Here is a 12,701-nt window from a genome sequence, read left to right on the forward strand (position 1 = left end):
GAAGACACTTACAAAAGAGAGATTATTTAAATACGATAACAAAAACAAAACAAACTTAACATCCTACTTTCCTAGGCCAAGGGACATGAAGGATTCAGAAATTAATTAAATCTAGTTAAATAATGTAAAACAGGGGAGGACTCCCTTTCAAAAATGCTTCAGTTAATTTTAGCATCCTTCTGTTTAGCTGCTTAGCAACCCTTATCCTATGACCTTTTAAGCACCACCTACTTTTCAGAAGGATAATGAATAGAAACATCAAAAGGATTCACTTCTGACTACTTCGAGTGAGACTTTTAATCAATTTTCTGCAGGAGTTAAATTTATATTAATTATGCCATACAAAACCCCCCAAAGGGTAGACTTTTCTCTTAATTTCATTAACTGGGAAATGTCCTTCACTGAAGGTAATAAATGATGGTAACAACTAAGCATAACACAACCAGCAAAGATTTCCAAACTGATTTTAGGAAGTGGACTAGCACAGCAGTTCAAAATTGGGTAAAAATGCAAACCACATAATGGCAACTGCATAGGGCCCTGCACACAGCAAAGAATCCATCAGCAACTGCTACGGGATGATGCAGACTGGCTCAGGAGCCTTATTTTCCTCCTTCAACATTCTGCCCCTATGCTGGATACAGAATGAGAGCTCGGGAGCCTGCCTGAAGGAGTCTAAAATAAAAGACCCTTCCATCAAAGGGTCATTTGTGAGATGATGCAAACAGTTAGGAATGGATGCCCCACCTGTGCCAGCTGAGTCAGACCCATCTTCCCATCACACAACAAACGCTTGTCTGCCATAAGGGCCCAGGCTCTGAATTTCTGATGAGAAGCAGAGTGATATCCAGAAAAACCCCAGAGAATGATATGCCGTGTAACAGAAAAGGTCAGCAGCATTTTCTTAAGAGTATCACGTAACCAGCAAATCCTCTTTAAAAACAAAACATCCTAAAATGCAACCTGTTTGGCAGTATTTTTAGGAATGATAAAACAGTGCAAGTTCATTAACAACCTAAAATGAAGCACAAGGTAAACAAGGAACAAATCAAAGGGCTCTCCCTTTCTTTTGTAAAGGGGGTGGGTGGGAAGGAAGGTGTTTTTTCACACATTTCAAAGTTGATAAAAGCCATTCAAATGTTTAATTCATCAGTGTAACCAAAGCCCAAAACACATCAAAGCAAGATCCATGAGAGGATACCCAGAAGTTTCCTCCGAAGGGCAAAGGTAAAAGTTGGGGGGGGGGGGGAATAACTAAAATTAGTGACTCACCTTTGCATATATTACTTGAAGAATAATTTGGGTGACTGTGTGACTCTTGAAGGAAGAAAAGAACTACACGTTTAAAAAAAGAAAGCCAGAGGAAAAAAAGTGTCAGCCAAGGCTTCATTCAGCCTCTAACAAGACTTCCGGGTTACATTAGGACTTAGAACCATACCTGCCTACTCCAAAAGGCACCAACCCTAGAGGATGCTTTTAAGGGCCGTGGGGAAAAACAAAACAAAAACCATCCTTTTCTTTGCAGTCCCCTTTTCTCCGCTTTCCACATCAATTAAATTTGAATACACTCGCGCGCAGGCACACACCACTGCATATCTAGAAGAAAACTATCCGGAAAACATGGGATGCACATTAACGACTTGGTAGCCTTTGCAGAAATCACCTCCAGTCTCTTCTTCAAGACAGAAACACCTCGCTATTTCCAGCATCTCTATCCAACAGGCAAATTTCATTTCCACTGGCTTTTAAATCTAAACTCTAAAACAAGCGTGGGGTGAATGTTTCTGCTGCTGAAAACCCTCAGACAGGTTTTTCAGCATACCCCAGAGTTGTGTTGTTGTTTTTTTTTAATTCGCCTTTCCATCTCTCTCCACCACCACCATCCCCAAAAAAGAAGCCGAAAAAACTCCAAAGTGGCCCGAATGTGTGCTGCTGCTGGCTCTGAAGCCGTGTAGAATTTCGTAATGGAATGTGAACTGCTCGTCCGGATCTGGGCTCACGTTCTATCTTCTAACCAGTAAGGAGCCAGGCAGGGCAAATGTGCTGAGCAAGGAGAAATACTTTTCTCCTCTTTTATAACCCATCACCGATGCACCGCGGACGCGGGACGCGAGTTGCACGCGGCGCCTGTCAACCGGCCCGCCCGCCGACCGGTCCCCGCGCCCGGGGGGGCGTCCTCCGCTGCCCCCCACCCACACATCGCCCTACCCCCCGACCCCCGGCCCGTCCGAAAAGCAAAGTGGCCCCGCCGAAGAGTGGACTGGACCAGCGCGCCCCGCACTCACGCGCCTCCCCGGGCCCGGCGGGCGGCGGGGAGCGAGCCCTCCCATCCTCGACGCGACCCTCGGCCCGGTCCAGAGAACGCGCCGCTCCCAGGGAGGGGGCCGGCGACGGGAAGGACCTCCCCTGCTCCTTAGCAACCATTAAGGTCGCAGTTTCCTAAGAGACCGCGAGCGAGGAGGTGGGGGGCGGGTGGGCGCGGGGGGCCGGGCCGAGGAGGAGGGGGGCGCGCGGGGGGCGCACTGGGTCCCCCAGCCCCTGGACGCCAGGTCCTCCCCCACCCCCGCATCCCGGCCTTGCTGGACGCTACAGGGCTGGGATGGGAGGAGGCAGGGAAACCCCACAACTCGGCAAAAAAAAAAAAAAAAAAAAAAATTGGTCCAGCGGGCTGCGGACAAAAGTTTCCGAGCGCGCTCCACAGCTGGGCGGCGAAGCGGGCCCCGGCGGCCCCGCCTCGGATGCTCCCGGCCTCCTTCCTGTGCTCGTGACGGCGCCGGGCGCCGAGGTCCCCCCCCCCCCCCCCGCGATGCAGGCTCCGCTCCACACCGATGGCTCCCACGAAAACACGTACACCGCCAGCGGAAAGGCCAGAGAACAATACGCGCGGACGCGCCCCCCCGCCCCTCGCGCGGTCACCCGGGGCGCGGTGGTTGGGGGGGGGGTGGCGCGATGGTCGGCGTGACCAGCAGCCACGAGCCGGGAGCGGCGAAGGCGCAGGGCCCCCTCCGGGGCCGGCGCCGTCCGCCGGAGACGATCAAAGTCCGCAGCGCAGGGCGCGGCGGATGCTTCCCACCGCGCGGTACCCCCCCACCCCCAGCGAGCACCCACCCCCACCCCCGAGCGTGGAACCCCCCGAGCGTGGCACCCCCGGATACCTGGCGGCGGCGGCGGCGGCGGCGGCGGGCGGGCGGGCGCCGTCATCTCCGCGCTCCTCTCGGCCCGAGAGGGACTCGAAAGTATGTAGGAGAAGAGTTTCCCCTCCCACATGGGGGGGGGGGGGGAGGAGGGATGTCGGGGGAGAGAGAGAGAGAGAGGGCGGAAGATGGAGAACTGCGCTGGGAAGATGTCTCTGGCCGGCCGGGCGCGCACCCTCCGAGTCCCCCCGGCGGGGCTCGGTTAAAAATAAATGCGGCGGCGGGCGCGGCGGCGCGGGTCGGGCCGGATTCCTGCGCTCGGACGGCTAATATGGATGCGCATCAGGTCCCCCGGCGGTGGGGCGCTGCGGCCGGCGGCTCGCGCTGGGAGCTGGTTGGCAGAGCCGGCGGCTCGGGAAGGGGAAAGGGAGCGGAGGAAGGGGAGGAGGAGGAGGGAGGAGGGGGGAGGAGGGGGGAGGACGCGGGGAGGAGGAGCGGCCCGGCGCGCAGCAGCCCGAGGGGCGAGGGCTGCCCGGCTCATCCCACGCCGGCCCCCCGAGCGCACGCAGCGCCGCGGCCGTGGGGTGCGGTGGGGGGGTGGCTCCTGGGTCCTCGCGGCCCCTGGGGGAGACGCGGAGTTCGAAAAGTGCGGCGCGCCCTGCGCAGACCTCACCCTCCCCACATCCCCAAAAGTTCTTCGGAAAGGTCGCCGCTCCCGGCTCAGCCCCGGACATCTCGCGGCCGCCCGAGGGACCGCGAGCCGGAACGCCCGGGGGCGCGTACTCACGGCCAGGCCAGGGCGCTGGGGGCTCCCGGGCGAGGACGCCGAGGGGACCGGTGGGCTGCGGGAAGGGATCGAGCAGAGATGCAAACTTGTTCCGGAAAAGGAATCAAAATGGCGTTTCTGGATGTGCAAAGTTCATCAACTCCGCAGTCGCTTCCCCCCCCTCCCCGCTCCGCTTCGCCCCGCGGGGAGGGAGGTGGGCGAGGAGCTGGCGACCCCGGCGCCCCGGCCGCCGTCGTGGCCCCCGCCCCGGCCCCCCGCCCCGCTTGCCCGCCCGCACGCTCGGAGCCCCGCTCTCCCCCTCTCACCCTGATAAGTAGACACATCACGTGTTGCTCCTGCGCGTCTCCTGGGGACGTGTTACTGAGCGGCGGCGGCGGCGGCGGCGGCGGCTGCGGCGCTCCGGCCGGGGGTCGGGTGGGGGGGGTGGTGCGGACCCCGACCCCCGCCGCAGCCCCCCGCCCCGATCTTAGTGGGGTGACTGCAGTCTCCATCTCCGGGATGGAGGGACGCTGCAGTCCCCCACCCCACCCCCACCGCAGCCCCAGGTTGGCCCCCACGCCCTCCGCGGGCGCCGCCGGGGCCCCAGGGGGGAAGAGGGCTTGGGCCGCCCCCCACCCCGGGGAAGGGTCTCGGCGGCGGAGGCCGCGCTCGGGCCGGGGGTTCGGGGAGACTGCGGGCCCCGCCGCAGCCCCTCGCCCCGATTTTAGCGGGCTGACTGCAGTCTCCATCCCCGGGATGGCGGGACACTGCAGCCCCCCACCGCAGCCCCAGGTTGGCCCCCACGCCCTCCGCGGTGCCTCCGGGGGCCCAGCGAGAGGAGGGCTTGGGCCGCCCTCCCCTCCCCCATCCCCGGGGGAAGGGTCTCGGGGGCGGCGGCCGAGCGCGATGCGACCTGCGCGGCGTTCTTTGCGGGCGAGCCACCTTCATGGACCACCGCGCGCCCCCCCTCCCCACTCCAGCCCCTCACTGCGGGCGACTCCCCGCCCCCGGCTCTCCATCACTTCACTCAGTGGTTTGTTTCACTGTTTTAACGGAGGAGGGGAAGAGGCAGCGACGCCTGGGAGGCGCAGGAGGGGCACTTCGGAGGCCGCGAGGGGGGTGCCGCGGTGGGGGGGCGGGGTCCCCCGATCCGACGCCGCCCCTCTTGGTCTCAGAGGCAGATGGGGGAGCCGAGCCCCACCCGCGCGGTTCCCTCCCCACGCGGTCCTCGCTGTGCATCCAGGTGGGACAGGCAGACGACGGGGCGGGAGATGAAGGAACTGGCGCTTCACCCCGCCCCCAACTCCGGGCTGTTTCTCTCCCAGGGCCCAGTACTTCTTGCTCTGGGACTGCCGCTCCGGCAGCGCGTTCTCCATCCAACTCATTCACCGCTGCCTCGGCCTCTGTCACCTTCCCTTCCCCGCGCTCCACAACTGATGCTTCGGCGGCAGGGGCTGCCTTGCCCCCAAGGAGCGGCCCCCTAGATCCCCACCCCGCGATGGCACGGCTGATGCTGTGTCATACTCGTCGCCCTCCGAGGGATCAGGGAAGCCACATGCAATATCTCTTTCTCTCAGAGGGCTCCTGTTTCAGCTCAGAAAAGCTGGGGCCCTCCTCTGAGCCGCTGGCCATCTCCAGGGCTCCAGCCACCAGCTTCGCGTTGGCTGCGGCGGCCCAAGTTATCACCCAAGCCCAGAGAAACCAGGCCTGGGCTGCGCTTCCTCCATAAAGCGGCTGACATGTTTCCACCTGTTAATACTTTTCCTACGAAGCTTCTGAAAGGGGCCTGTTGTCAGCCTTTGGAAACATCTCCAGACAGATAAGGGTGATTGTGGTTGTGGAAAACAAACATTGCACACCCCCCAAATCCTAAAGATGACGGGGGCCTCTCCACTAGGTGCAGAGAACGCTACTGTAGAGTCTCCCATGTGAGGTTTGTTAAGCAAAATGATGTTATACAGACAGAAAGCTGGCTACTATCTACTTACTATGACCTTCGACCCTGTTCTACGCCAGTTCCTCTGAATACACTTGCACACCATCCAAAGTTGTAAGCCCAGTCCCAGGCCTTTAATTGGTGGCCTTCAGTGGATCTCTGGTTTTCAGGACAGCAGACTGAAGTGTGGACCCAGGGATGGATTAAATGGATGGGTTCTGGCCAAGACAGAACTCTCTAGAACCAAGCAAAAGCAGTTGCACCATTACCTCTGACTTGAGATAATCAGCTGCCCAAGAGGGAACTGATTCAGCTGGCTGTTTCTCTGATGTCCAGAGTCATCAAAATTAAGTTTTCAGAACCTGTTACATTTCCCAGGGTCTGCTGTTGACAGAGGAAAACTCAACCCAGAGAAACTTTAGCAATCGCATTTTTCTAAGCCTCCTCTCCAGCCCCACTGCATGCCCCCAGTTAGAAGTTACCTTTCCTGGTCTCCCCACTCAGTGGTAGGTTTTTGAGTAGGAATCATATCAAAATTGGAATTTTGCTTGTAATTTAGCTTATTCTGTAAAATACATTCAAACCTGCAAAGCTACATGAATTTTTAGGACAAATCACCTCGATAGCATCACCAAGGTAATACTGGCAACCTATTTAGTTGAGAAAACAGCCTAAAAGTAACTTTTGAAATGATACTGAGCTCTGCATTCACCTTTTCCAGCTAATTCATAAACTTGGAAGTCAAATGATCTGTCCAAACGTCTGTTTGTTCATATTACCTATAAATATCCTTGATCCAACAAATATTTTTTGAACATCTCAATGGGGAGAAAGAGTCATGCTATCAAAATCACAATGATCCTGAGGAAACCAAAACTGAAAAAGACACATGTACCCCAATGTTCACTGCAGCGCTGTTTACAATAGCTAGAGTATGGAAGCAACCTAGATGTCCATCAACAGATGAATGGATAAAGAAGCTGTGGTAGATATACACAATGGAATATTACTCAGCCATAAAAGGAATGAATTTTAGTCAGTTCTAATGAGGTGGATGAACCTAGAGCCTATTATACAGAGTGAAGTAAGTCAGAAAGAGAAAGAGAAAGCACATATATATGGAATCTAGAAAGATGGCACTGATGCATTTATTTGCAATGCAGCAGTGGAGAAACAGACATAGAGAACAGACTTATGGACACGGGAGAGGGGAGGAGAGGGGGAGAGGTATGGCGAGAGTAACATGGAAACTTACATTATTATATGTAAAACAGCCAATGGGACTTTGCGGTATGTCTCAGGGAACTCAAACAGGGACTCCATCAACCCAGAGGGGTGGGATGGGGAGGGAGATGGGAGGGAGGTTCAAGAAGGAGGGGACATAATGTGCACCTATGGCTGATTCATGTTAGGTTTGACAGAAAACACTGAAATTCTATAAAGCCATTATCTTTCCAATTAAAAAAAAAAAAGAACCATGATGAGGCACCACTTCACAACCACTAGGACGGCTGTAATAAAGGCAGATAATAACAAGTGCTGTCAGTGGGAAGATAGAATTCTCCTTACACACTGCTGGTGGAAATGTAAAACTCTATAGTCACTTTGAAAAGCAGCTTTTTGATGGGGCGTTCCCCTGGTGGTCCAGTGGTTAGGAATCCACCTTGTGACGCAAGGAACACAGGTTTGATCTCTGGCTGGACGCCGAGGAACAACTAGGCATGACAGGCCCCAACTACTAAATCCACACGCTCCCACAAGATGCAGCAAAGGTACTGTGTGCTGCACCTAAGATCTGATGCAACCAAATAAAAATACATTTTAAAAAAATAAACAAACAACTTGATTGTTCCTCAAAACGTTAAGCATAGAGTTACATCTGACCCAACCACTCCACTCCTCCTCCGTAAGAAATGAACACATACATCCACACAAGGACTTGTTCACGAATGTTCATAGCAGCATTATCCATAGCAGCTAAAAAATAGAAACAACCCGAATACCCATCAGCTGATGAGTGGATAAACAAAATGTGTTGCATGGAATATTAGTCAGCCATAAAAAAGAATGAAGTACACACTATAAGGCAATGGCACCCCACTCCAGTACTCTTGCCTGGAAAACCCCATGGACGGAGGAGTCTGGTGGGCTGCAGTGCATGAGGTCGCTAAGAGTCAGACATGACTGAGCGACTTCACCTTCACTTTTAACTTTTCACTTTCATGCATTGGAGACGGAAATGGCAACCCACTCCAGTGTTCTTGCCTGGAGAATCCCAGGGACGGGGGAGCCTGATGGGCTGCCATCTACGGGGTTGCACAGAGTCGGACACAACTGAAGTGACTTAGCAGCAACAGCAGCAGCACACACTACAGCATGGATCAATTTTGAAAACACAGTAAATGAAATAGAGAGAGTTGCTCAGTCCTGTCCGACTCTTCGAGACTCCATAGACTATACAGTCCATGGAATTCTCCAGGCCAGAATACTGAAGTGGGTAGTCATTCCCTTCTCCAGGGGATCTTCCCAACCCAGGGATCAAACCCAGGTCTCCCGCATTGCAAGTGGATTCTTTACCAGCTGGGCCACCAGGGAAGCCCAAAAATGAAATAAGGCAGACCCAAAAGGACAAACGCTGTTCTAATTCTGTTTATATGGTACATCCAGAATAAGCAAATCTATGGAGACAGAAAGTAGATTAATAGTTCCTAGGGCTGAGGGTTTGGAGGGAATAGGGACTGACTGTCATGTGTACAGCATTTCTTTTTGGGGTGATAAAAATGTTCTAAAATTGATTGCAGTGATGGTTTACCAACTCTGAATACAGTAAAAGCACTGAACTGTTTGATTTAAATGGGTGAATTGCATACTATGTAAGTTATACCTCAACAAAGCTGATATATATCTATGTGTAGATAAATAGATATACACACATACCTGAAATTGCACTATGTTGTGTAGTGAAGTGATACAAAGATGGATAATTTATAATCCATTGCTTAAAAGAGTTTACAAGCTAATCTCTGCATCCATAAGAAATAATGATGAAATGCAAGCCAACATATAAGAACCATTAAACAGGTACAAAATTCAGAGGTTCTGAGAAAAGAGATCACTTCAAATAAGTCATCAGGGAAGGCTTCACAGAAAAGAAAGTAATGGGGGGTTGAGCCACGGAGAATGGTTAGAAATTTCATAGATGGAGAGGGGGATTAGAAACAGCAGATGAAAGTCGTGGTGGCAGCAACTTATGGGCCCTCTTCAGAGACCAGGAAGGATTCCACTGTGGCTGGATCATAACACTTAAAAAGCAGCAGGTGATGAGAGCAAAAGTCAATGGGCTGAGGCTAGGGGACTTCCCTGCTAGTCCAGTGGCTAGGACTCCACACTCCCAATGCAGCAGGCCCAGGTTTGATCCTTGGTCGGGGAACTAGATCCCATCTGCTGCAACTAAGAGTCCAAGTGCCACAGCTAAGGCCTGGGGCAGCCCAATAAATAAGTGTATATATTTTTAAAAAGTCAACAGGCCAAGGCTAGCCCACAAAGAGCTCTGAACAATATCCATAGGAAACCTCAGGGATGTGGGCCTGAACTAGGGTGGGAAGCGGGGGGATGGTCAGGAGTCACTTCAGGAAGGACCAGCAGAGAAGCAGCTGGTGTGGGGATGGGGGTGAAGAAGGAAGGACTGAGACGATGCCCCTGGGTCCCAGCCGGGCGATGGAGAGAATGCAGGTCTGATGAGAAGGGCAGAAGCTCACTGGAGACGGAGGATGGCAGAGCAACTGACACTGAGCTGGAAGTGGAAATAATGGAACCCACAGAGCTATGCCGTGGAAGAAAACCAAGGAGGAAAAGGATGTGGACATTGGAGAAGGCCCCTAGAATGAGGCGATGCAATCTGCTGAATCTCAGAAGACATGGAGGTGTCCCTCCTGCCAAGAGAGAGGAGCATGCAGGGTGCTCCAGGCAGAGGGAGCCGTGAGCAGGAGGCACAAGGGCATGCATGTGTCCTAAGTTGCTGAGTCGTATCCGACTCTTTGCGACCCCATGGACTGTAGCCCACCAGGCTCCTCTGTCCAAGGGATTCTCCAGGCAAGAATACCGGAGTGGGTTGCCATGCCCTCCTCCAAGGGATCTTCCCCACCCAGGGGTCAAACCTGCATTTCTTAGGTCTCCTGAATGAGCAGGTGGGTTGGTTACCACTAGCGCCACCTGGGAAGCCCATGCTCAAGGGCACAGAGGCCTGAAACAAAGTCAGTTTCCTGAACTGCAAACCCCTGACTCTGGCTGGAGCAGAGTGGATGGGGCGAGGCAGCCTGAGATGGAGCTGGAGAAATCGCTCATGGGCTGGACAGCCGAGAGCTCCGTGCACCCCTTGTGGCTGACCTGCACTCTGTCCTGAGCTGAGGCCCTGAAAGAGCTTGAGGAGGTAGACAGAGCCTCCCTTGTGGGACCATGGAGAAAGGTCTGGAACACTTGGGATGGGAAGACTAGCTGGGAATTAATAGAAGAGCCCACCTAAGAAATGATAGGGACTCCATCAGTCGCTGGCTGTAGAGGTAGAGAAGAAAGGATTGGTTTGAGACATAATTAGGATACAGATGCAATAGAATTTGTCCAGTTTGATTTGGGAGAGAAGGAAAAAAGTCCCTCTGCAGCACTGACCATGGGGCGTGACGTCAAATGAAGGGAATCCACTCCAGCATCTGTAGAGTGACACATGACAGCACAGGGGTTAAGGTAAAAAGGGGGACAGGGACTTCCTGGTGGTCCAGTGGCTAAGACTCCATGCTCCCAATGCAGGGGTCCTGGGTTCGATCCCTGGTCAGAGAACTAGATTGCACGTCCCAAAACTAAGGATCCTGCATGCCACGATGAAGTTCGAAGATCCCATGGGCTGCAAGTAAGACCTGGTGCAGCCCAATCAATAAATATATATATATTTTTAAAAGGCAGGAGGGGTATTTCCCTGGCGGTCCAGTGATAAAGAATCTGCCTGCCAGTGCAGGAGACACGGGTTCAACCCCTGGTCGGGAAAGATTCCACATGTCGTGGGTCAACTTAAGCCCATGCATCACAACTGCTGAAGCCTGAGCACCCGAGAGCCTGAGGTCCGCCAAGAGAAGCCACTGCAAAGAGAAGCCCACACACCCCAACTCCACAGTAGCTTCCTGCTCCCCACAACCAGAGAAAGCCTGTGCAGCAACAGAAACTAAAAGTAAACAAAAAAAAAATTTGTTTTCCTTTGTTTAAAAAAAATAAAACATAAAGAAATAGTCTCTTCTCCCAAACACACCACGCTCTATTTCAGCCCCTTGTGGGCTTTCTTAATAACACATCGGCACTTGTCAGTGTGATATTAAAAAAAAAAAGGTGGAGGGAAGAGCGGCGGTGACTAGAGGTGGGAAATGGTAAAGAAAACTGAATCCACTGGGCTTGGTCTCAAGTGGTTGTGGAGAGTGAATAGTTCTGAATAAGTTGCCTCCCTGGTCTCAGTTTGGGACCCTGGATGGGTGGTGGGTCCACACGTCAGCGGGGATGGTGTGTGGAAGACGAGAGGAGACTGGACCCAGGAAAAAGGCCTGGAGAGACATCTGAGGGGCAGAGGGGACCAGCAGGAAAAGGCTAGAGGCTGACCAACCCCAGGGAAACCGAAGGAGCAGAAGGCTAGTGGTGGTGGATGGGGTGCAGGGTGGGGGGGCGTGCTGCCAGTGAAAGGTGGTCAATGGTGTTAAGTCACAGACACACCAAGACAAGCAGCTGACAACGGGGTGAGGTCTGAGACAGTAAATTGACTTAACAGGGGAAGGCAGAGGCCAGAAAGCAAGGGGTTAAGGAGCCACTGGAAAAAAAGGAAGTGAAGGCCTGAAGCCCTGAGAAGTTAGGAGAGTAAGGAAAGGAACCATGGCAACAGAATAGCAGCTAATAGGGACTGGCCCCCTACTATGCGCCAGGAGCTGCTCTAGGAGCCCCGTGTGGATCATCTTGCTCAGTCCGCTCCAGCCTCCAACCTGGCAGGTGCTGTCGCCACCCACGACCTACAGCTGACGGAACCCAGGCGGATTCCCGAGGTCCCAGGCGGCCTGGCCGGGACCTGGCAGAGCCGAGCTGGACTCCCAGGACCCACTCTCCGCTTACTGTCATCACCCCTGTTGTTAGTCAATCGAGAATTAAATCGTTTGCTAATAAAAAATGCCTACCTGAGTGTCTTGAGTAATCTGACTAGAATGCCCTTGACCGGAGTCTGGCAGAAGGGCCGCTATTGTCTGCGCTGTCACTTTGGGAAAAGAAGGGGATGGCCGGCTTTCAGTGTTGCTCATTTGGTTTATAACCATCCCTCCTTCGCATAAACCTCAGGTACAAACCCCTTTCTGTTCTCCATAGACATTTATGTCAACAGGAAAGGAATGTAGATCCGGAGAGAGAGAATAGAGATGTTACAGAACACAGCTTGTGAAGGTGTCTGTCTGTCTGTCTATGGCAGAGGAGAAATGGTAGACGGATCAGCCTTGGGGGGAAAGAGGGCTAATTCATACTCCATGGCAGGTGGGAAGGGGGTAAGATGCTAGAAGCCTAAGTCCCGGGTGAGGTCGTGGGCGTTGGCGTCCCACGGCCTTGACTACAGAAGGCGGTCGGACGGCAGAGCCAGGGAGGCCGAGGCCCCAGGGCGCGGAGGGGCCTGAGGCTGGCGGAGAAAAGCAGCTTCGGCGACCCGCGGGCTGAGGCGACGGGCGAGGGGCGGGCGGGCGCCTGAGGGCGGGCGGCGCGGAGGGAGACGCGGCGGCGGATGACTCGCGAGAGGCATCCTGACGGGGGGCTTCGGGGACCGAGGGGACGGTGGAGGCGGGACGAGTCTTCGTGGCTG

General features: G+C 54.1%; 1 protein-coding gene across 6 annotated transcripts in view; it reads right to left on the bottom strand.

Annotated features, from left to right (window-relative positions):
- Positions 1-12,701, bottom strand: part of RREB1 (ras responsive element binding protein 1) — a 166,905-nt gene that overhangs the window by 118,204 nt on the left and 36,000 nt on the right. For 2 of the 6 annotated variants that reach the window (XM_010818623.4, XM_015460015.3), the window contains exon 1: positions 3,922-4,236. The exons of 1 other annotated variant lie outside the window; for it this stretch is intronic. The gene's annotated coding sequence lies outside the window, so the exon portion shown is untranslated. Of the gene's footprint in view, positions 1-1,272; positions 3,241-3,921; positions 4,310-12,701 lie in introns of those variants that run through there. 3 more of the 6 variants (XM_059880703.1, XM_059880702.1, XM_059880705.1) reach the window with 3 other exon arrangements.

Source organism: Bos taurus, chromosome 23 (assembly GCF_002263795.3).
Source record: "Bos taurus isolate L1 Dominette 01449 registration number 42190680 breed Hereford chromosome 23, ARS-UCD2.0, whole genome shotgun sequence".
Classification (NCBI taxonomy): domain Eukaryota; kingdom Metazoa; phylum Chordata; class Mammalia; order Artiodactyla; family Bovidae; genus Bos; species Bos taurus.